This window comes from Symphalangus syndactylus, chromosome 16 (genome assembly GCF_028878055.3).
Source record: "Symphalangus syndactylus isolate Jambi chromosome 16, NHGRI_mSymSyn1-v2.1_pri, whole genome shotgun sequence".
Classification (NCBI taxonomy): Eukaryota; Metazoa; Chordata; class Mammalia; order Primates; family Hylobatidae; genus Symphalangus; species Symphalangus syndactylus.
Genome location: NC_072438.2, coordinates 43379663 through 43405959, shown reverse-complemented (window position 1 = coordinate 43405959; position 26297 = coordinate 43379663). Strand labels below are relative to the sequence as shown.

At 37.8% G+C, this 26297-nt stretch overlaps 1 long non-coding RNA gene across 1 annotated transcript in view; it reads right to left on the bottom strand.

Annotated features, from left to right (window-relative positions):
• The window catches only part of LOC134732734 (uncharacterized), a 30268-nt gene extending 5722 nt beyond the window's left edge, over positions 1 to 24546 (bottom strand). The window contains exons 1-2 of the long non-coding RNA XR_010116217.1: positions 24285 to 24546; positions 24120 to 24197 (exon numbers count right to left, since the gene is read on the bottom strand). This is a non-coding gene — a long non-coding RNA (uncharacterized lncRNA). The remainder of the gene's footprint in view (positions 1 to 24119; positions 24198 to 24284) is intronic.
• Positions 24547 to 26297: the final 1751 nt, after the last annotated feature.

The following is a 26297-nucleotide window of genomic DNA, read 5'->3' as shown; positions in this document are numbered from 1 at the left end:
CCAGGGGCCCTTCCCTGACCATCTATCAACCTCTGTCCATTTTTCCTGCACTATTTTTCTTCATGACACTTATCACCACATGAAACCCTATCATACGGTCACTTGTTTACTAATTTTCAGTGTACTCCACTCAACTGTAACCTTCATGAGAACAGGGAGCTTGTCTTGGCTGTGTTGTTTCCTACTTTATCCACAGCATCTAGAACAGGGCACGGCAGCATAGAGACTAAATCTTGACTAAATGGATAATTAAAAGAAAGAATGAACATAAATTCCAAGATTGAATTTTGACTGACTTTATTGCTTTTTCTGCAAGATTTTAAGACATCAAATTTTGTATGCTGTGCCTGCCAGGTCCAGTAACTTCCTTCTATCCCAGGAGACATACTGTGAGTTGGATATCTAACATGCTTGAAGAGGATTAAATAAAATGAAAAATACTCAGCATAGAATCAAAAAAAAAAAAAAAAAAAAAAAAAGCCAGGCCAGGGATAGAGGTTAATTCTGAAAAAGAAAATAAAGAAGTCAGAAGTGAAGTCCGAGTTGTCTGATCAGCAGAAAAGCCAGGTGGGCAGCAGTCCTTGAGGGCACTGTGGGTCAACAGTCATGCTTGGGCATCTTCTGTTAGCCTGCTCCTGCCTTCATCGTTGCCCACTCTGGCCTTTGCTCACCCCTGTTAACTTTAGTTTCAGAATTTGTCCACATGCAGCCAGTCATCTCACAAATATGTGAGGGTCACAAGGCTGAATAGGGTGAAGGAAGGTGACTGGGCTGCTGCAAATTCTGCTGTTCAACAAAACACACACACACACACACACACACACACACACACACACACAGAGGAGGAGAGAGAGAGAGAGAGAGAGGGAGGGAGACAGAGAAAGAGATATACATAGAGAGCATGAGAGCCAGATGATACAATAACAGCACAGACCAATTAGACCAGGAGGATTGATACTAATGTGGTTCGAATGCCCATAGGGCTTAAGAATCTCATGCACCATCATAACTCTACTTTTTTCTTAATACTCTTAAAAAGTGTAGTGGATGCAAATGGCTGAGAAAAAAATTCCTTGAAGCAATCAAATTGTCAAAAATAAGCATACCTAGACATTGATCATTTGCATATGGATGATATAGGGATATCATGAAAATTGAGATAAATCATGACAAACTTCAAATTGCCTCTAAGCAAGGTTTTATTGGAGGGGGTGATTTTTCTTAAATTTTTTTGGTAAAATGTGTAATTAATTTTAGAACTATATATACACATACATATTATATAAGATAACATATGTAATATATATCACTTATATATTTCACACTGTTCATCTCAAATAACAAAAATTGTACATGAACTTTCATCATATTAGAACTTTTCTGTGGCCCTAAGTGGTTATAAAAGCATGGGCTCAAAATTCATGAAATGATTGCAAAACAAATGGTATGGTCATAGTTGTCTGATAATGTCTATCATTTCTCTTGATAATGTCTATCATTTCTCTTGATAATGTCTATCATTTCTTCATAGAAAGTATAAACTAGTTAAGCAAGAAAGTATCTTTAAGCTGTTATATTGTTTGGATCTGTTTTCGCCCAAAATCTCAAATTCAAACTGTAATCCCAATGTTGGAGGTGGGACCTGGTAGGAGGTGACTGATTCATGCTAGGAGGTAGGGGTGTTTTCTCATTAATAGTTTAGCACCATTCCCTTTATACTGTCCTCAAGCATTGAGTGAGTTCTCATAAGATCTGGTCATTTAAAAGTGTGTAGCTCTTGGCCGGGCGCAGTGGCTCAGGCCTGTAATCCCAGCACTTTGGGAGGCCTAGGCGGGCAGATCATGAGGTCACGAGATCGAGACCATCCTGGCTAACATGGTGAAACCCCATCTCTACTAAAAATACAAAAAATTAGCCGGGCGTGGTGGCAGGCGTCTGTAGTCCCAGCTACTCGGGAGGCTGAGACAGGAGAATGGCACAAACCAGGGAGGCGGAGGTTGCAGTGAGCCGAGATCGCGCCACTGCACTCCAGCCTGGGCGACTGAGCGAGACTCATCTCAAAAAAAAAAAGTGTGTAGCTCTTCCCCGCTTTCTCTGGCTCCTGCTCCAACCATGCGAAATGCTTGCTTCCTCTATGCCTTCCACCATGACTGGAAGGTTCCTGAGGCCCCCTCAGAAGCAGAAACTGCTATGCTTCCAGTGCATCCTGGAGAATCGTGAGCCAATTAAACCTCTTTTCTTTATAAATTACCCAGTTGCAGGTATTTCTTTATAGCAATGTGAAAATGGCCCAATACAAGCTGAAAATATGGGTGACAAAATTATCTGTACACCAAACTCTCATAACAGGCAGTTTACCTATATAACAGACCTGCACATGTACCCCTGAACCTAAAATAGAAGTTTAAAAAATAATAATAAATAAAATTCAGAAGATCTGGCATTCCCACTAAGAAATAGCTCTATTTATTTATTTATTTCGTTGTCTCTTTTATTATTTTTCCTCATAATGGAAGCATTACAGAAAAACCAGGAGGAAAACATGTACGTACAAAATTCCATCTACCAAACCAATCATTGTTAATAGCTTGAGATATATTTTTCCAGATATTTTTCTACTGATAGGACACTTGCCAGCTCTCATTCATGAATAATACATGCATGTACATGTGATACTTTTCAGAGAACTCAAATTCTTCATATCATAAGATAACATGCTTTCCTCACTTGGCTATATGTTACAAACATCAAGTCAGAAATACACATTTACGAAAGCTTTTCACAGCACTTTTACATTTTCTTCTTTCTACAATATTTTTAATAGATGTGTAAGAGCACATGAAAGTTTAGTATTTACATAAATAATTCTATGCCATTTTAATATTTAATGTTTTTTTAAAAAATAATTCATCAAACAGACAAAAAGCACTGGAATAAAGCTAGAAATTTAAAGGTAGAAATCCTCCAAGTCCAAATTCTAAAAAGCAAGAAAACATGCTTAACAAACATTAACAGTTTTCAAAATGCCTGCAGTGCATCACTCTCTGCATGTTAGAAACAACCCAAAATTCATAGACTCACATATTTAATTTTTGGCTAATCTGTGATTCTTAACACAATGTTATTTCAGTTACAAGTATTTCAGCTGACTGGTTAGGGCACAGCCACACAGGGATCACAGTTTAAGAAAGGAAAGAGAGTTCTTGCCATGGCCTGGGGCCTGACTGCTCTAGGATTAACCTTGACATTGTATTTCTGATCCTCCTTTCACTCCTTGTATTTGTCTTGGTAAGTTTACACTAGTGGGAAAGGAGACGTGTGTAAAACACTCCGAAACTGCTCTTACCTGAATTATTCAAACACCAAAAGTCCCTACCAGACATAGGTCCCAGACAGCTCACAGAAAATGAGATCTAGTTGGGGGCATGAAACTATAAATGCCTACTGAGCCTCTGTGCATAGTGATCACATTCTCCAAACCACAAGTACAACACATGGTCTAACCAAAAGATGGGAGACTTGAAATCTGTGCTTTTTTGAAAAATTCAGAAAATTCAGCCCAAATCCAGGCATTTAATTTTTGGACTTAAGTTCAGCTTGAGAGTTTGATCATAGGCTAGGAAAGGATTTCATCAAGGATAGGATTTATATTTAAATTTGTGGCTTCTCTGTACTGTTGGAACTTTAGTGCTGAAGAATCTATATGGAATTTACTATACATTAATGCTATACTACATATAATTTATTATTCATCAATTTTCATTTTATGTCATTGCATGGGAAAAAAAAAGTTTTTACATACTTTGGGATAAGAGTGGATATATTAATGCTTTGTTCTGATTCATTCCAGAGTGTGTGCAGGGCAAAATCTACACGGCCCACCAATAATCTTAGAAGAATACTTGTAGGAGAGTGGTTGGGATTGGGGGAGTGACCTCATGAAGATAGCAACCTCCTTAAGAAACTAGCCATACTCCCGCATCAGCATAACCTGAAAAGTTAGTTTCAATGGGCTGGGAAGATAAAAAGGTAGGGAATGTTAGCAGGGAACATCTGTGAAGAGGCAGTTTTATGAAGCATGTCTATCTTCTTCACCCTTTACTCTTTCCCGTAGAAGTACAGTGAATTACCTGGTCATTAGGCTACAGCCACTAATCCATGTATTCAAACAGATGGAGTACATGTTTCAAAATTTCTAGACAAAATATCTGATTTCTGATGTTTTACCCTTTTAGGAATCAGTAAACTGAAGCAATTTATGTAAGTGATACTTTTCTGCAGATTTAATTCCCCACCTTTTCCACTCCCCCAAGGCATACCCTGTTCCAAGATCTAGCCTAAGTGGACAGACAGGAACAATTCTGATCTGGTTCCCATCCTAAACTGCCTCTTCCTGCTGACACTATAATATTTGGGTTCTCTGCTGACTCTTTTGTCTTATTTCTCTCTCTCTCTTTTTTTTTTTTTTTTTTTTTTTGAAGCAGGGTCTCCCTCTATTTCCCAGGCTGGAGTGCAGTGGTGCGATCTCTGCTCACTGCAACTTCTGACTCTTAGGCTCCAGCGATCTTCCTACTTCAGCATCCCCAGTAGCTGGGACCACAGGCACACACCACCATATCCAGCTTATTTTTTGTACTTTTTGTACAGACAGGGTTTCATTACATTGCCTAGGCTAATATTGAATTCCTGGGCTCAAACTATCTGCCAGACTCAGCCTCCCAATATGCTGGGACTACAGGCCCGCCTGTCTTATTTCTCAATTGCTTCAAAACGTAGTTGTGTAAGGGCATGCTATTCGTTAGACTTTCCCTCACAAAGACACTAAAAGTAAATATTATTATTAATTTCTACTTTATACTTGAGGTAACTGGGACATAGAAAACCTAGGCAATGTGCCCAGTGCCATATACATGAATCCTGGGTTCAAATCTTGTTTAGAACAAGCAAAATATGCAAACTTCCAATGATTATAATAGAGCATAATTAGTGATCCACAAAATAATTTATTTAATTCTATTTTGCAAGTAATTAGCTAAAAATGTTAATCATTGTTATTTGGATTTTTCAACCTAGTTTTATAGATCTTCACTTTGACACCTTTAAGGATCTCTTTTAAGTAAAACCCCAGATAGTTATTCTACTAAAATCTAAATCAAATTTTTAGCTCAGTCTTATTAACTTTATTTTGGTAAAAAAACAACTGCTAGAAAAATAACACATATTTGCACAAATTCAATCATACCCACAGGGATTTTAGGTGTCAAGAGATGTTTGCTGCAAATTTAAATAGCCTCTGTAAAAAGCTTAATTACCTACACACAATTTTTCACTATCTGGGGCACGTTTTTAACTCTTTTTCAATTTGCTATTTGGGATCCTGATTTGTATTTGTGTAAGGGACTGCAATAGAAATATATTTACATTAGGGCTATAATATTCTCAAACCCAGGGAATTCTTATTCTTCTCTCTCTGTGCATACTGATCACATTCTCCAAACCAAAGGTACAACACATGATCTAACCAAAAGATAGGAGACTTGAAATCTGTGCTTTTTTGAAAAATTGTCTAGTTGATTAAAAAAATCATAGAAGGCTTTCATTATACTCTTTTGAAAACTACCTCCCAGCTGTCTGACCTAATAATAACTCATTCTCCCCACCAACTACCCCTTATCACCTACAAAGACTTTCTTACAAAACCCTTCACCAGCAAACACAAATTCTATACAGACATCTCTAATTCAAGATCAAGATCAATAATTACAGAAAATATCCTGGTAGAGGATTAATCACCTTGACATGGTATCTCTGGATCATCTCTGATCATCAGCAAAATTGTTGGACCAGAGATAACCATCACAAAAAACAATTTGTGAGGATCATTACCATAAAAACCAACATGAATAATTTCTCCTCCAAATATATGATGTCTTTGCATAATAGTCCATTTCATTTCTTGGTAATTACAGTGAACATGTGTTTATGCTGTCAAAAATCAGAATGATGAGCTATTAGATGTTTTTGTTTCATGGGCCCTTTTTCTTTTCATCTGAAAATATTTGATTCTTAGTAGCCCTGCCTGCGTTGCTGTCATTATGACTCCATAGAAAACAAATATTCTGACTATGTTAGCTAAAAATTTTAATGAAGGCCTATTAGAATTGGCATATTTTCATGCTGAATCTGCAGTTAAGAGCTATTTCAGCAAAAAGGCAGAGTGAGGTAGATTCACAGGCCACTCATACCCTTCCACACAGCAATACTTCCCGTTCCTCCTGCACGTGTTCATAATGTCTGTGGTTATTGAGACTGAATATCAAGACACATGTTTAATAGAGGCCCTCAAATGATTTATCTGGGTTCAAAAAGGTCCTTTTATTATTCCAGGTGATTGAATCAACATTTCTAATATTTGTTTCTCAAATGCAAACATGAAAAAAACAGCAAGGAAAAGAGAATGATAGAAAGGGATTAAATGAATGGAGCATTTAGGAGGACACAAAAATTACAATAAGAAATAACTGCAAAATGAGAAACAGGCAAGATTAGTAGAGAAACAGAAGGTCAAAATTCCCAGAGCAAGGCACTGACATATAGTTACTGATAAAACTCTGCTTCTGTTTCTGCACCTCACTTTTTATCTTGTTTGTTCATTGCAACATCATTTGACCTGTTTTTATTGAATCCTTACTCAGTGGTGGCAATGAATGTGGTCCTGAGAATGAGTCTTATATATAACTTAATAAGTCGTTTTACAATTGCTTCTACAAAAAAATTTCTATCGACTAGATCTCCAGCTCTATCAAGAAAGCCATCTACAAACCATTGACTTATATTGCTATATAAACAACCCACACATATTATTCAGAATTGACCTCAAGAATGCCACTGCATGCTGGACATCAAGAGAGTTCTAAGCTCTTGATCAAGCTAAAACTATTCAAAATGATGCTATAGTCCATATCCTTATTATAGGAAAACAGTAAGTTTATTAACAAATTGCCTTAAGTATAACAATTATTCCTTAGGTAGCAAGGTGAAATAGTATTTTAATTGTCACAATTGGCACCAGAGTTCTTTCTGGAAAAAGCCCAGTGCTATTTGATAAACAGAATCATCTATCAGAATACAATGTATGATCATAAGGCCTGTGTATGAACTACAGCCGAATCAATAAAAAGAAAATTTAAGTTTCCCTATATGAGAAAAAGAATTATTTTGTCTTTGTTTCTCAATATTGTTGCTGGCTTCTGAAAGAAGAGAACAGATAAAAGAGGAGCAAACTGTAGCAAGATGATCAGATGCTTCGGTGTAGGCAATAAAAGTCAGTAAGAAAGCTCCATGGAAGCATAGCTAACATGACAATTTAAAAATTAAAATGTCTAATATGCCATTTAAATTGTAGGAATTGAAATCTGTAAACCCTATAAAAAATGCTTTTTGTGCTTGTTTCTTTGTTGTTGTCATCTTGTTTGTGGAAACTATAAAAGGAGGGTTAGTTTAACATCAGGAATGCTCAGTGAGGAACAGAGACAGCACAGGCAGAAGTACAAGCGTACAAGCAAAGGTGACCTTGAGAATGTAACCCCTCCATCCATCTAGAAGTCTTAGATAGGACTTTCAATTGCCCGCCAGGTTAGAACTGGGGTTGAAGTCTGTCTCATGAAGATGGACCCTAGATTTCACCTATAATATAGTTTCACAGAAAAATCAAGACTAGAAATACATAGATCGCAGGTCCTCAAACAACATCCTTTCTTTCAACTTCGTTTAGTTATAATATTAATGAGAAAATAAAAGGATTACTGCTGCATCCATTGTCTGTGTGGAGTTGGCACGTTCTCCCCATGTCTGCATGGGTTTTCTCTAGGTAGTCCAGAGTCCTCCCACATCCCAGAGCTGCACCTGTCAGGTTTATTGGCATTTCTACCTTGTCCTTATCTGACTATGTGTGTTTGTGTGTGTGTTCGGGGGGGTGGGGGCGGGCTGTGAGTTGCCCTGTGATGGGATGGCATCCTGTCCAGGGCTGGTTCTCACCTTGCACCCCAAGTTGCCAAGAGAGACTCTGGTCACCCTCGACCCTGAACTGCAATAAGAGGGTAAATTATTATCTTACCTGTTTTTTTTTAATCAACCTTTCTTAAATGTATGTAATGTCATATTTATTTCACTGTTGAATGTAAGAAGTGTTTTGTCGTTATTTAGAAGTTTCATGATATTTTTGTGACCAGAAACATCCTATAGGAACTTATCTTTTGTTTATATCAATTAGCCCATGGTGAAAACTGGTCTTCTTATATGTGATTTTTCTTAAAGTCCATTTCCAGGAACCTATCCAGTAAGTGAGAACTTGCTGTAGTTCAGTTGTGTTTCATATGGCACCTAATAATTAATGAACTTACTCAGTATTTTGAAAGTTAAACACCATTTTCAAATGTAATACACCTCTATTAACTCCCCTGAGAAGGATTTCTGTGATAATAGTAGACAAGGTATCATTATTCTTATTTTACAGGAAAAGGATTCATAGATTTGTCAAAAATCACACACTAAAAGGATGAAGTTGTTTATGAATCCAGCCTTGCTTATTCTCCATACCAGTTGTTTTCCATTATTATGTTATTGTTTAGTAAATTTTAATAACAATTATAATGAATATAATTACCAGGAAGTACGAGACTCTTCCACATCTTAAACATGAAAGAAATACTGAACAGATTCCAAAATTCAAAAGCAGAACTTTAACAAAAATTTCTAGTGTAAAAAGTAGGTCATTTGCATATTTTTCTTTGACTTAAATACCTAATTCCCAGGACATTTGCATTTTCATATCTGATTTTGCCAGCATATCCAATTTCATCTACATATATTCCTTAATCTAGTTGCTGAAAATGGGTGGCCTTTCCTACCTATAATTAGAATAAACTTCAGCTTCAACACACTTCAAGAAGGGGGATTTTACAGAGTATAAAGAGGAACCATTTTCAGACTTAAATTTTGTCAACCTTTTGGAACAATGAGTAGTTATTTTGATATTCTTCTCCTCCATGGGGGCCTGAGGCTGTACACGTAGGATTCATATTAAAGGTACCCTAATAACACATTCACACATAAAGTTGGAGGTGAATAAAGAGGATTTATATTTCAACGTACAAATATTTTAACCCAGGTATTAGACACTAATGAGTTATACATTATTTCTCAATTCCCATAATATATATGTCCTTTCGCTGATGCTGATATTAAATCTCTAAATTTAGAAAGTTCAAAGAACACAAATCTGATTTATTGAAGAGTCTTTCAACCTATGTAATTAATGTTCCACCAGTGCTCACAGCTGGACCTTAGGGATTCTCTGCCACTGTGCTCGAATGACACTATTTTTATCTAAGTGAAAATGAATATGAAATACAAATCATTTTGCTGTTAACTCATTGTCTCCACAGTCCATGCGCATTGCAGTTACTTTAACTTTCATCTTAAACATGATGACTAAGATGGCCTTAAGGTTCCCTTCAACTTGACTTCAATCTTAGACAGACTTCTTCCTGACTGTAGGCTACTGACTCCCTTTTCTTAGAGCATTTACTTTAGAAAACTTTCCACTGTAATTTCTTTCTCTGCACCTTTGAGACATAGCTGTTCTCTCTGCCTCTGCCAGTTTTACCACCTAGGAATCTCTTTCTTGAGAGCCTGGGAGTATTCATTTGGAATGTAATCATCAAATGAGACAGCACCCCCATCTCAGACTCCATGGGAGGTTAGAAGCTTAACTTCAATAAGTGCCTATTAGCAAACATCCATGATAATCACCTTGATCTCCTACTCCCTGCTCCCTCCTCTCTCCTTTTGATTCAGTGGCATTGAGTTAGACCTCTCTCTACCACTACGGTAGTCTTGAATGAAGTCTTTTTTGTCCATTTAACAACCTCTGGTTACAATTTTTCTTTGACAAGTATCATTGTTACTTCTCTATTTTTAGAAAACTTACCACACATCAATTTTTTTGCTAAGTCCATCAATATAGAGTGTCCTGTTCAATCCCTACAATAACCTAGAGATGACTCTTGGTTCCATTTTATAGATGAGGGAACAAAAGTACAGAAAAGTCCAGTAACAATGCCCTCTCTGGAAAGAGGCACCAAGCAGTTTTCAGAGAGAGGGGAAGTAAATCAGAGAAGAGAGGAAAAGGGGAAAGGAGGGGAAAAGGAAGGAGTGATGAATGAAATGAGGAGAGAAAAGAGAAGACAAGACAAAACTACAACCCCTAAGAAGTCTGAGGTCTGGACCAATCACACTACCTCTACCCACAGGTCATGTTGACATAAAGATTTTATGGAAATAAAACAATACTCATGGTGTGGAGCAGTGGTCCCAAATGTTGTAATGAAAACTGAAATGTCTGTATGCAAGGAAAATATGCCTTTATCTAGATACAGGTAATGGTAGAACACAGAGTAGAACTTATTATTTGCTGGGTATTTTTACTGTTAAAATTTTATTCTTTAGCATCAGATAGCAAAGCCATCACCTTCTTCCTGCATTCTGCCTTTTGAGTCACTAGTGACAATGCCCACTGTCCATTGCCCACCACCTCTCTGAATCAAAGTATTAATATAGAACAGGGAAAACTCTGAAGCATGACATGATGTGTTTCTAGCCTTTTTTTCCTCCCTAAATATGTAGTTTTGAAAATTGATTATTGAAACAGATTCTACTCTAAGTTTTCCCTTTGTTTAGTAATAGAAATGTCTTTTAAATGCAGCTCTTTCTACAAACAACATGAGAAAGAGGAATGGAATGGGTTCTTCTTACCTTCATCCAAAGTCATCTCAGAAAACAGTTTACCGATTATTCCCAATTTATCCTGGCCTCTTTTCCTTCTGTCAGTAGCTTTTTATCTTAATTTCACCCTACATTTTCAAAAGGGAACTCCAAGGAAATTCAGCTTCTTAACCATGGCCCAGAACAAATGAAGAACCAAGGGGGCAAAGTGAAGTTTGCAGGTGTGTGTTCTTCTCTACCATTAAATCCCTCCAAGGAAAAATCAGGCTGCCTACAGAGCCTGCATAATGGACCCTTTTGTCACAATCCAGAAAAATGTGAGTTCCCTGTTTCCATCACCATTACTACCAGAGACAGCTGACAAGAGCCTATTTGTCAGGGTCATGTTCTCTATTTATTTCATGTACTGGTAGCTAGGTGGTTCTGTCCTCACTGAACTTGTTTATAGATACAACTCTTAATATGGTCCTGCTATAAGATTATTATTTTATTTGTCTGGAATTCATATTTTGGAAATTTCTTAATCTTTCTCCCTCTTTCCATTGGTTCTATACCCTGAAACTGGACTGAATTATTCATATTTTCTTGGGTAATTTCTTATTACTGGTTTCTTCCGTGGAACATTAATTTCCACTCTATTTTGCCTCAAGTTGCTATTGGGTGCTACTAGCATTCCCCTGAAGCTGTCTGGCACTCATGCAGTAGTACCAACAGCAGCAGTAGTTATATGAAGAAAAAGAATAAATATTTATGTAAATTCTAGTGTGTTCCAGGTATTGTCCCAAGTGCTTTGTGTATTTAACTTATTTAATCCTCAAAACAAGCTTAGGAGGTAGTTGCTGAGTATTTCTACTTTATCTGATGAGACAACTGAGGCACAGTGATTAAGTGTCCAAGTTCATATACTTAGCAAATGGAAGAGCCAAGTCTTAACTGTCTGAAGTGACTGAGTGCTTATTTTGTGAGCATCACCGCCTCCCTATAGTGGGACCAAAGCTGGCACTTTCAGTTTCACATACAGCATTTAAATTAATGAAATTAATCTTCTAATTAAAACAAAATGAATGGACACTTTTACTAAGGGCTCCTTAAATTTATCTTAAGATAATCACACACACACACACACACACACAGACACACACACCCCATCGTGATGATATGAATGTGTGACATTCTGTATATAACTACCAAAATATGACAGAAGAAGAGTACTTTCACATTTTGTGTTCCATCATATAAGCTGTAACTAAAAAATATTTTGAGAGAGATAATGAGAGGGAGAAAATGAGAAAGAGAAAGAAAGAAATTGACAGATGTAGAAAAGAAAGAGAAAAAGAGGAGGGAGATCTTTTATGTTTTATTGAAAGATTGGCATACACATTTCCTCAGAGCATGTGAACTATGAGAGTACATTTTAAATGACTTTCAGGTGAAGCCATTTTCCCTGTCTTTCATGATAGAAATCAATTATTAATGTTTAATCTGGTCCCTGAAGTTGTTGACATTGAATCCCAAGATTAGAATGTTAATTGTCGTTGCCATTGTTTCTCAGAATCTTTTCATAGCAACCGACAGCATTTTGCTACATGTACTAAGGCTCAGGTTGATTGGAAATCCTTAGCAATGGGTTTGATATATACATATTAAACTTTAACATTATCTATCTGTGAAGAAATAAAGTCGAACTGACATTTTCCTAAATAAAACACTGTTTCCATACTGAACTATATTGCTTAAAGTTCAATTTAAAAAGAGTTATTAAAAATAATGAACTCTGGGTCTGAAAGTAAATGTCATTTTATTCCCCTAAATTATTTTAACATTTTATGTGTTAAATATGTCTTGTTTTTTCTTCAGGTATCAGAATTTCTCTACAATATCTGGGCAGTGACGAACCTTTACTCTAGAATTTCCCCAGGTTGTAGTAGGAGATGGCAGGTGGTTCTGGCATCCTATGCAAATCAAACAGAATTAACCTCATAACCCTTGCCAACATGGCCAAAAGATAAAGAGATGGGACTGCCTCTCCTTCATCTGCACAGACCCCTCTACCATGTTACATTGAATGTAACTTCATGGGCATATATCTTATAGGTATGAGTTTGTCTGAGGTTTCTTTTTCAGATTCAGATTTAAATTTAAACTATAATAATAAAAGAAAGATCATCAAAGGATGAGCTTATTATTCTGACTTTGACCCTTCTTGCTTCTTGCTCTTACTGAAATGATAATCCTGACATTTAATAGGATCCTTGACCAGTTAGGGAAGAAGGATACACTGGGGAGTGTCTTTTCTTGTTTTCAACTTAATGACTATTTTTACATGAAGATTCCGAAGTGAAGTGCTAGATGCTATGTTTATGTCTAAGAGGAAAACAACAGAAGCTTCCACCAAGATGTATTTCAGCAAGTAGTCAATTATAGAAAGGAGCTGAAGATGGCAATACGAGTCAGAATGATACTGTGAAGTTAGCAATAGATGTCAGACACCCAGGAGAGAAATGCTCAGACTAAAAAATCTCTAGGAATTGCTTGGGGAGTTGCCAAATGTGGGCATGGCAGTTGGTTGGCTGTCCACCAAATCTTGGTATTCCCTATTGCATGGTGTGAAATTGTCATTAGGAAGTGGTTGCCCAGCCAGGGACAGTATTTTCTGGTCATGCTTCCATGCAGCTATGGTCATGTTCTCACCAGTGGAAGGTCAGAAGTGACACGAAGTCACTTCAAGACCAAAGTTTTCAGGAAGTAAGGATGCCTTCCTCTCTCTTTCTTCTCCAGTTGAAGGCAGACAACTCTAATGCTAAAAGATGAGCCACAAGATGAAAGGAGTTCCGGTCTTTGATTTTCCCTATGAATTGTTATGTGAAGAAGAAATACAGTCCCATCTTTTAAAACACTGAAATTGTGGAGGTTTGTTATAGCATCCAGGCTCATCTAACCAATACAGTTTGAGTTTGTGGTATACCATGACAGCTAACATCCAATTATTACACCTTGGCATTAGAAAAGGAAGTCTCTCCCGCTCCTTTTTCTGACCATACTCTTCTGTTTCTCCAAAGGAGTAGAAAATACTAATAGGGGCCAGGCGCAGTGGCTCACGCCTGTAATCCCAGCACTTTGGGAGGCCGAGGAGGGCGGATCACAAGGTCAGGAGATCGAGACCATCCTGGCTAGCACGGTGAAATCCCGTCTCTACTAAAAATACAAAAACATTAGCCGGGTGTGGTGGTGGGCGCCTGTAGTCCCAGCTACTTGGGAGGCTGACACAGGAGAATGGCATGAACCCATGAGGCGGAGCTTGCAATGAGCAGAGATGGCACCACTGCACTCTAGCCTGGGTAACAGAGCAAGACTCCATCTCAAAAAAAAAAAAAAAAAAAAAAAGAAAAGAAAGAAAGAAAGAAAATATTAATAGGATTATTCAGGTGTCAAGACAAACTTTAACCTCTGTTTTCTAAGTGCGTGGGATTGTTATGCTAAAATTTCATGTGCCTAAAGCTCACTTCTGTTTCCTTTTAATACTTTAAATTCTAGGGTATATGTGCACAACGTGCAGATTTGTTACATAAGTATACATGTGCCATGTTGGTTTGCTGCACCCATCAACTCGTCATTTACACTAGGCATTTCTCCCAATGCTACCCCTTCCCGAGCCCCACATCCCCCGACATGTTCCGGTGTGTGATGTTCCCTGCCCTGTGTCCATGTGTTTTCATTGTTCAGTTCCCACCTATGAGTGAGAACATGCAGCGTCTGGTTTTCTGTCCTTGTGATACTTTGCTGAGAATGATGGTTTCCAACTTCATCCATGTCCCTGCAAAGACATGAACTCATCCTTTTTTAGGGCTGCATAGTATTCCATTGCATATATGTGCCATATTTTCTTAATCCAGTCTATCACTCATGGGCATTTGGGCTGGTTCCACATCTTTGCTATTGTGAATAGTGCTGCAATAAACATACCTGTGCATGTGTCTTTATAGTAGCATGATTTATAATCCTTTGGGTATATACCCAGTAATGGGATTGCTGGGTCAAATGGTATTTCTAGTTCTAGATCCTTGAGGAATCACCACACTGTCTTCCACAATGATTGAACTAATTTACGCTCCCACGAACAACGTAAAAGCATTTCCATTTCCCCACATCCTCTCCACCATCTGTTGTTTCCTGACATTTTAATGATCACCATTCTAACTGGTGTGAGATGGTATCTCATTGTGGTTTTGATTTGCATTTCTCTGATGACCAGTGATGACGAGCATTTTTTCATGTGTCTGTTGGTTGCATAAATGACTTCTTTTGAGAAGTGTCTGTTCATATCCTTTGCCAACTTTTTGATGGGGTTGTCTGTTTTCTTGTAAATTTGTTTAAGTTGTTTGTAGATTCTGTATATAAGCCCTTTGTCAGATGGGTAGATTGCAAATATTTTCTCACATTCTGTTGGTTGCTTGTTCACACTGATGGTAGTTTCTTTTGCTGTGCAGAAGCTCTTTAGTTTAATTAGATCCCATTTGTCTATTTTGGCTTTTGTTGCCATTGCTTTTGGTGTTTTAGACATGAAGTCCTTGCCCAAGCCTATGTCCTGAATGGTATTGCCTAGGTTTTCTTCTAAAGTTTTTATGGTGTTAGGTCTTACATTTAAGTCTTTAACCCATCTTGAGTTAATTTTTGTATAAGGTGTAAAGAAGGGATCCAGTTTCAGCTTTCTACATATGGCTAGCCAGTTTTCCCAGAACCATTTATTAAACAGGGAATCCTTTCTCCATTTCTTGTTTTTCTCAGGTTTGTCAAAGATCAGATGGTTTTAGATGTGTGGTGTTATTTCTGAGGCCTCTGTTCTGTTCCATTCATCTATATCTCTGTTTTGGCACCAGTACCATGCTGTTTTGGTTACTGTAGCCTTGTAGTATAGTTTGATGTCAGGTAGTGTGATGCCTCCAGCTTTGTTCTTTTGGCTTAGGATTGTCTTGGCTATGCAGGCTTTTTTTTGGTTCCATATGAACTTTAAAGTAGTTTTTTCCAATTCTGTGAAGAAAGTCATTGGTAGCTTGATGGGGATGGCATTGAATCTATAAATTACCTTGGGCAGTATGGCCATTTTCACTATATTGATGCTTCCAACCCATGAGCATGGAATGTTCTTCCACTTGTTTGTATCCTCTTTTATTTCATTGAGCAGTGGTTTGTAGTTCTCCTTGAAGAGGTCCTTCACGTCCCTTGTAAGTTGGATTCCTAGGTATTTTATTCTCTTTGAAGCAAGTGTGAATGGGAGTTCATTCACTCATGATTTGGCTCTCTGTCTGTTATTGTGTATAAGAATGCTTGTGATTTTTGTACATTGATTTTGTATCCTGAGACTTTCCTGAAGTTGCTTATCAGCTTAAGGAGATTTTGGGCTGAGACGATGGGGTTTTCTAGATATACAATTATGTCATCTGCAAACAGGGACAATTTGACTTCCTCTTTTCCTAATTGAATATCCTTTATTTCCTTCTCCTGCCTAATTGCCTGGGCCAGAACTTCCAACACTATGTTGAATAGGAATGGTGAGAGAGGGCATCCCTGTCTTGTGCCAGTTTTCAAAGGGAATGCTTCCAGTTTTTGCCCATTCAGTATGATATTGGCTGTGGGTTTGTCATAGATAGCTCTTATTATTTTGAGATACGTCCCATCAATACCTAATTCATTGAGAGTTTTTAGCATGAAGGGTTGTTGAATTTTGTCAAAAGCCTTTTCTGCATCTATTGAGATAATCATGTGGAGAAAATGTGGCACATATACACCATGGAATACTATGCAGCCATAAAAAATGATGAGTTCATGTCCTTTATAGGGACATGGATGAAACTGGAAATCATCATTCTCAGTAAACTATTGCAAGGACAAAAAAGCAAACACCGCATGTTCTCACTCATAGGTGGGAATTGAACAGTGAGAACACATGGACGCAGGAAGGGGAACATCACACTCCGGGGACTGTTGTGGGGTGGGGGGACGGGGGAGGGATAGCATTAGGAGATATACCTAATGCTAAATGACGAGTTAATGGGTGCAGCACACCAACATGGCACATGTATACATATGTAACAAACCTGCACATTGTGCACATGTACCCTAAAAGTTAAAAGTACAATTACAATAAAATAAAATAAAAAAAAACAAGGGTTCAGCAGTTAAAGATAAAAATGCCAAATTATTGCCAAGATTTACCATATAATTATACAATTGCTCTATTTGTAAATGTCAATGTAGCTTCCATATCCCTGCCCCCATCAAAAATAGATTCAAGACTCTGCCACATAGGTATAGCCTATTCCAATAATGCTACCACCTTCAGAGACAGCAAACTACAGTGCACCTTGATGCAAATAGCTATGGTCTTACACACATGCATGCACATACATGTATACAAGCCAACAGGAGGAAAGAAAAAGTGGAGCCACAAAAATAAAGTGTTACACCTATTCGAAAAATGACTCCTTCTCCCCTGAGAAGCAATAAGCAAAACATGGCTCAAAGTACAAGTCATGTTCCCATGTGGAAACATGAGCTATGGGACAGCCATGGTGTCCCCTCCTAACACTGGGAACACTGAAAATCCCACTGTGGCTCTAAAATGAAAGGTCTTAGCTATTTGATGCATCAACTTGGATAGCATTATCTAGAGTGAATTAAAGATATATTAGGTAATTGACTGCATGGAACAGTGGAGACAAACATTAAATGTTCTCACTATGAAAAAAAATGATGAGGAGAGGTGACGAATATGTTAATTAGCTTGATTTCATCTTTCTACATTTGTACAGATATGTCAAAACACCACATTTTACCCCATACATATTGTATGTATGATTATTATTTGTCAATTAAAGACAGAAATAAATTTTTAAAAAATAAAAGAGAATCTAAAGCTGACCTTCAAACAATGTGGTAAACCTGTTTCCTCCTGGCATGGTAATTGTCAGGTGTATTTGCTACAAGTCATGGGAGGAAACCAAGCGCTATAGAACATTTGACTCTAGAAGATAAAGTGTACTGAGAGTCCTTCTTTAGCTAGAGGGCGGCATCATTGGCAACCTTGACTTTGATTTGCAAACCAAAGAAGGTTGTAGTAGACTTGAAATTAAAGCCAGGCATGCTTTAGACTGTTTTTTTGTTTGTTTGTTGTTTTTTTTTTTTTTTGAGACAGAGTCTCACTCTGTCGCCCAGGCTGGAGTGCAGTGGTGTGATCTCAGCTCATTGCAACCTCCGCCTCCCAGGTTCAAGGGATTCTCCTGCCTCAGCCTCCTGTGTAGCTGGGATTATAGGCACCTGCCACCACGCCGGGCTAAATTTTTTTTCTTTTTGTGTATTTTTAGTAGAGATGGAGTTTTGCCATGTTGTCCAGGCTGCTATCAAACTCTTGACCTTAGGTGATCTGCCCGCCTCAGCTTCCCAAAGTGCTGCGATTACAGGCGTCAGCCACCATGCCCAGCCAGACTGAACTCTTAATTGGAAGTCATTACTGCCTTTCTGAAACTGTCCACTAATATAAAGATACCCTAATGGTTTTAAATATAGAAACTACAACTTTAATACCTATTATTGAGAACTCACCTGCATTTTAATGTTCCTTTTCCTTTAGGCAGCTACAATAATCTTTCCAAGAAACACTGGACAATGAATAATTATACATTTAAAATTTCAGATCTTTGATAAATACTTTATTTGCTGCCTTCTTTTTACAAATTATTTTCATGCAGTTCTAATTCATTATACAATTGCTCTATTTATAAATGGCATTACTTGAGGAAAATTGTTTTTCACTATTGAAATACTTATTGTTTCCCTGGCACTTGGACACACATATAACACCATAATTATCGTCTTTGAAGTCATACTTTGTATTAAAGATGTAGTTTTTACTTTAAATCCCAAACCAAGCAACCATGTTAATGCCTTCATCACCTTTTAAAGGCATTTTAAAAATGCCTTCATCACCTTGAATAGATAAAATCTTAAACAGAATGAAAGAAACATTAACAGCACTTTGTCAAAAGACAGAAACACTGCTAATGTGTGAGGGATGCCTTTGTCCCACTAGATAGACAATATTCAAAAGTTCACAGGATTGAAAGGAATGTGAGTTCTTCCAACATTTCACTGAACTCAGTAGGAAAGAAGGTACCTATTAGAAGCACTACTATCTTTGAAGATGGAGGATCCTCCTTTTCAGTAACTAATCTTTTCTACTTTGTTTAGGTGAATCCAATGGAAGCTTCAGAAGAAAAAACTGTTACTGATAATCATAGCATCTTTCAGCATAACCTGTTGCAGAGGAAGGTTGAAACTAGCACAGAAGACACATTCCTGGAGGGATGTGTGTCAGGAACAATCAATCCTAGGACCAAGTTTTCCTGACTGCAGTGACAAGTTCAAGGGTGAGCATATGGCACAAGAAAACCAATATGCCTGTTCTCTGAGAATCTTTTTTTTTTTAATAGACCTGGAGAATAAATCTTTTGCTTTGGGATCTTGCATTTTCGTAACGTGGGGGCCAAGCAAGACCTTTCCCCTTGGCCTTCTGAAAGTTCACAGGAAAATCAACTCTCAAAAGGCAGGTTAATAGGAGAAAAGGCACACAAATACATTTAACATGTATACATGGGAGCCTTTGAAACCATCTTTGCAAAAATTATAACTGAGGAATTTATGACAGCGAAAGAGATAGACCTAATGGACTCCATCTTGCTTCTGACCTTTAAGCTGTTCTTGTTCATTCCTGGGCATAGGCCGCACTAACCTGGGAAAGGAATTTAGTTTACAGTTTGACTCTGGAACAAAATTAATTATAGCCCTTTCCCAAAAAGACCCCCTTCTTGCCTTGGGACCAATCTGTCTTTGTAGGACTAACAAATTAACTCCAAGATTAGAAATTACATTTTAGGGGTCATACAGCCTCTGGCTGCAAGGGTCTGAACCTCCCCAAATTGCTCTTGGGGATAACATCACTAATGTAAAACATAAGATCAGTGCTTGAGATATTTTGCAGACCTTGCACTAGCTGGATCTGCTGACACCACCCAGACCTGTAATCTGCCTTCACCAGTTCTGCCATTCCCACCCAGAAACAGAAGACAGCAAGAAAACCTCACTACAACCCCACTATGATTCCATCTCCAACCTGACCAATCAGCACTTCCCACTTCCCAAGCCCCTACCCGGCAAATTATCTTTAAAAATTCCCATCCTTGAATGCTCAGGGAGACTGATTTCAGTAAAAACAAAACCCTAGTCTTCCGCACAGCTGGCTCTGTGTGAATTAGCCTTTCACAATTCCAATTCCCCTGTCTTGATAAATTGGCTCTGTCTAGGCAGTGGGGAAGGTGAACCTGTTGGGTAGTTACACCTTTAGAGGGTAGGACCAAAGATACAAGGGCAATTTTCCATTTTTATGCTTGGCTTCAACAAAGTATAGACAGCCATGTAGAATATTATTGGACAAGAGAGCATGGACCCAGAAAATTGGAGGCAGGTCTCAGTTAATTTAGAAAGTTTACTTTTCCAAGGTTGAGGATTTAACTGTGACATAGCCTCAGCAAGTCCTGATGACACCCCAACGTAGTGGGGGCACAGTTGGATTTTATACATTTTAGGGAGACATGAGATATCAATCAATATATGTAATAAGTACATTGGTTTAGTCTGGAAAGGCAGGACATCTTGAAGCAAGGGCAGGAAGACTCGAAACGGGGAGGGAGTTTCCAGGTCACAGATAAATTTCTGATTAGCCTTTCCAAAGGAGGCAATCAGATATGCATCTATCCCAGTGAGCAGAGGGCTAACTTTGAATAGAATGGGAAGCAGGTTGATTCTAAGCAGTTTCCAGCTTGAGTTTTCCTTAGTGATTTTAGGGGCCCAAGATATTTTCCTTTCACAAGAGTGTGGCCTAATGCTCATAGACTAAATGGGAAAACTCAGCAAGGTCTGTCTGTTCAGATTCTTGGCCTCTCTGAGCATGCCTCCTTCCCTCTGGATGTGGGGCAGGAATCTCTCTGGAATAAGGGTCTTATGACCTATAGTCAAACGAGGTAGATCAGATCATTTCTTTATGACCAGTTTTTACACAGATGGAGCAAAAAGAAAATTAGAGTAATATTTTTATGTTTTATGGCTGGCTTTGGGAAAAGGGGTTCTGGTTTGTATGATCCCCCTTGGGGAACAGGGATTCTAGTTTCTACGGCTGGCCTCAGGGGAGAATGAAACTGAGAGATGGAGAGCAGAGAAAAACTTGTGCTTCTTAGACTGATGCTGAGGCCTTCATATTGGGGTATTGCTTTCTGAGCCTCAACAATAATAACATAATGAAACCATGACCCCATGCACCTCATCATGTGCAGAAGCTTGTTAAGCAGTAGAGAAAATAAAATAAATTCTGTGGTGAAGCAGGAGAGAGAAAGATGAGAAAGCATGGGAATGAAAGCCTGCATGTGAGAGGCTTACTCATGGTTAAATGTCTGAATTTTACATGGTTTGCTTTTTCTTAGTAATAAATTTCTCCAATTATGTACTTGTTTTTAAGATAAGTATAGAGAAAGGCTTAAATAAAAATCAACACAGCCTCGACCTAAAAAAATAACTCTTCTCAAGACCTGTACAAACCAATAGAAAACAAATTTTTAATTATGGTATGCTGAAAATGCCATAGAAGCAGGAAGATAAATGCATAGAGCTCCGCTTGCTCAATGGGAATACGGAGGGTTGAAAAGAGTCCTCAGGATCTGATTTTCCCAAAAAGACATGGTTAAGCAAGGCAATGGAGCATGGTGTGTGAATTCAGGGTTCTGTGAGAGCACACATTGCATGCAGAAAATAGCAACTGGTTTTCGTGGCAAGATATGTGTGGGAGCCAGAAGGAGAAGATCATACAACTAATTATTTGTCACACTCTACGTTATTCTGAAAATAATGATGGACTGCTGAAGACTTTTCCAAGTAGGGAAGGGACATGCTGTGATCTGCATTGAGATAAATGATTTTGTCTTGTAATGTGGAGGATAAGCAGAAGGGGCTAATACTGCAGGAAAAGAGGCCACTTAGAAGGTGATTAAAATAGTTAACGTAAGAAATAACACAGGCATGTACCAAGATTGTCAGTAGGTTGGAGAAGAAAACACAGATTCAAAGAATATGAAGAATCAAATATTTTGCCACTGATTAAGAAAAAGGGTCATATATAAGAAAAATTGGAATGGGGGATAAGAGTAGGAAAACAAGGTGATAATTTGGTTTTAGCCTTTTTACATCGCTTATTCTTACAGTACTTTGCAATGGATGCTTCTAACAAGTGTTTGGGAATGTAGACCTTTTGTTTAGCACAGAGATGAATATAACTGCTAGAGATTCACAGCTGAGAAATATCAACAGAATTGTTAACTGGTTGTATGACATTAGATACAAATTTCCAAACAGGGTATACAATAAAAAGTGAAGAAGTCAAAGATATAATAATCTAATGCAAAAATTATCTAGATATATTTTTAGAAGAAATATAACAATATATAAGTGTTATAAAGGAAATTATTGAGAGAAGAGATTTTACTGAATCCTGGAAGACTAGAGCACTGACTATTTTTCTCTTCCCCCTCATACCTACGGAGGTATGAATTTGTTTCAAAGAAAGAAGAGTTTTATAGTTACTAACATTTCTTTAAGTGGCAGTGAGTAGATAGACAGTCTGAGTTCTTCCATTGTGGAGGTATAAGCCTGAGTAATACAGAGTTGTCCCCAACAGGATCTGCAGTTCTCCAATTTGGCACAGTCACCTGCAGGTGCATACTGCTTTAGGCTAAGCCTTGGGCTCTAAAGCAACCTGTGTTGAGACTTGAGGTGTCTGCTCCTGTCTTGTGTGTATGTGTGGTATGTGTATGTGTGCTTGTGTGTGGGGTCTTGTGTGTCCATATGTATATGCTGTGTGTATACTTGGGTATATGTGTGTGCTCATGTGAATACATATATGATCGCTTTCTTCCAAACTGAAATCACCTGAAATGATGCAAAAGTCAGTTGACCCTGTTCAAGTTATTTGATAAATTAACTTCACCAAGCTCTAAAATTTTAAAATGATGTTGCAAGGTAACTATAAAGAGTTATGAAAGATATGAAATATCTTTTGAAACTGTTTAAGACTCAGTATACTGTTTTATAATGCAACTGAGTAGATTATTCTAACTTAAATGAAAATTAGGATATTTTTCAAGTAGATATTTGATAAACCAAATTTGCCAGCTTCAGTTGTCTAAAGAAGACTTATATAATTAGATTAGCTTTTGTCCCACTTATTAATAATTTTCACAGATTAATTTTTGCAATTAAGGGTTCTTTTTCATTTTTACCATTTTTAACTGATTAATCGAACACAAGGTTGCATCTTCTTGTTCCAACTGGTTGCTCAAAATACTGATGTTCTAATTTTTATAAATTGCTCCTTTTTTGTCATTAATATATAGAAAATAAACTGCTGCTATTCAAAGTTCTGTTAGCTTATATAATTAGTAGATTACTTTTAAGAAATATATTTTTATATTCTCTATTATAAACAAAAAATTCTCTTTATTATTTTGTAGCAACAGACAAATTACAATTCTAAAATGCAAAACTCTCTCTCTCTGTGTGTGTGTGTGTGTGCACGCGCTATTAAAATATACCCTATGAAGTCTGTGTTTTTTATTTCATAAATCAAGTGTCAAGGATAATTTCCAAAGACGTATGAGCACATAGGATGCATAAGAAAGGGCATCATGGTAATATAAATAGCTAGTGAATAAATACTTATAATTCTATAAAGACCACTCATTCCTCAAGCCAATCTAATCAGTATCTCTGATGTAATGGATGAGAGTCTGTTAATATTCAGGCAAGGTTCAGAAAATCACATTATCTAAATCAGGTAAGTGATAGATTGAAGAGCTATGTGTATAAATATTAATATATCCTGCCATTCCTGAATTTTCTTTTATCTATTGACTTGAAATTTTGAGGACAATTATTAATTTCATTTTCTTTAATGTACAGAAAACAAGGTGCATATCTTACATGTACATACTACTGTTATAAACATCACTGCATATAGAAAACAACAAGTTTTGATTAATCAACTGGTTGACTAAAATACAGAGTAAAAAATACTTCTGTTTTAGAGACGGAGTTTCAAGACAATCTGAATGTTTTGAATTGATAAATATGTATACTGAAGAAACACATTTTTATAATTGTCCTTACTAAGGGGTAATTGTCTTAGTATTATTGCTATGGATAAAGAATTAAAGATTTAGAACATATCAATGCCTTACTTTTGTTTCTGGCAGTTTGTTTTCATCAGTGCTTTAACATGAGAGTACAGAAGGCATAACAGGCCAAATTTTTTTCACCTGAAGAAAAAAAAAGATAATACATGCCTTATAAATAAGAAATTTAATTGTACATTTAATGAGCAATAGAAAAATATTATCACTCACCCATGAAAATGTTTTTTTTAAATATATTTTAGTTTTATTTTTGAGACGGAGTCTCCCTCTGTCGCCCAGGCTGGAGTGCTGAGGCGCGATCTCGGCTCACTGCAAGCTCCGCCCCCCGGGTTCACGTCATTCTCCCGCCTCAGCCTCCGGAGCAGCTGGGACTACAGGCGCCCGCCACCACGCCCAGGTAATTTTTTGTATTTTTAGTAGAGATGGGGTTTCACCGTGTTAGCCAGAATGGTCTCTATCTCCTGACCTTGTGATCCGCCCTCCTCGGCCTCCCAAAGTGCTGGGATTACAAGCGTGAGCCACCGCGCCCGGCTGAAAATGTTTTTTAAAAGTAAAGAAATAGAATTACAATTACAAACAATATTCAATATATTTAAGGCTTAATGTCTTGTCATTTCTTTTGTTTTCCTCATTCTGTCCTTACATACGTATTGTGTGAGTTATTTATTGTGATATAGCAACTTACTTCAGAATTTAGTGGTTTACAGCAACACACATTTATGACCTCATGATTTCTGTGGGGTGGAAGGCCAGTTGTAACTTAGCTCGTTGCCATTACTGGCTCAACATCTGTAGTGTGGTTTCAGTCAAGCTGTTGATTAGAAATGCTGTCACCTGAAGACTCAACTGGAGTTGGAAAGTGCACTTTTTTTTTTTTTGAGACAGAGTCTCGCTGTCGCCTGGGCTGGAGTGCAGCGGCGCGATCTCGGCTCACTGCAAGCTCCGCCCCCCGGGTTCACGTCATTCTCCCGCCTCAGCCTCCGGAGCAGCTGGGACTACAGGCGCCCGCCACCGCGCCCAGGTAATTTTTTGTATTTTTAGTAGAGACGGAGTTTCACTGTGTTAGCCAGCATGGTCTCTATCTCCTGACCTCGTGATCCGCCTGCCTCGGCCTCCCAAAGTGCTGGGATTACAGGCATGAGCCACCGCGCCCGGAGGAAAATGCACTTTTATGGCTACAAAGTTGTTGCCAGAATTCAAAAATTACAATGCTAAGCTCGCTCATGTGGCCTCTCCACAGGGTTCTCTGGCAGCTGGCTTCCCCCAGAATGAACAATCTAAAAGACAGTAACAGACCCAAATCGGAGGCTCTAGTCTTTTTATAATCTAATCTTGGAAGTGATATTCCATTACGTCTGACATATTATATTAATTAGAAGTGAATTAATAAGTCCAATCAACAAACAAGGGGAGAGAATTGCCAGGTAGCAAGAATCATTGGAGGCTATCTTGGAAGCTGCCTGCCATGCCTGTTAGCTCTCATTAGGGAAAGTGCCATTCTGTTTAGTTTTCTGGAGCCATCATGGCCACTATATAAACATAAATCCATCATAATATGTACAGGTTCTTGGGTTGCTTTGTCAGAAGAGTACTCAACTGTCACTCTGCACTCTTCTCTATGTTTCTTACCTGTCCCCTTTCCCATTCCTCTCAGATATGTCCAACCTTCACCATATTCCTTGAGCCCCTGATGGCTCCCTGTCTTTCCCTCAGCCAGATGGCTGCATATTCCATTTTCACAGAGAAAATAAAGTTCACCAAGCAGTAGCAATGTCAACTTCCCACCATATCCCCAGCACACACAAACTTACTGGATCACATATTCTTTCTCACTTTTTTCTTTTCAAACTTCCTCTGAAGGGTTTCCTGTGAAGTTTGGAAAGAAAACTTTCATTTTTTGCATTGTGGGGGTAGTTTTTTTTAATTTGCAAAATAATAGAGGTCAATAGACATTTTATTTATTTTTTCTATAATTTTACCCAGCCCTTCTGCCTTGCTGAAAGCAGATTAGGTCTGTTTTCCATGATGAATTAGAGTTTCCCAAACTTTCCTAATGAGAAGAAACATTTGGAAAGCTTTCTTCCTTGGAAATTCTGATTCAGTGCATTGGGTTGAGGGCTCAGGAATTTGAATCGTAAAGAACACTCCGGGTGATTCTTACCTTCAGATAACTTTGGGAAACACTAGGTAGTGTCATTTAAGTAAGATTATTTATTAAATAGT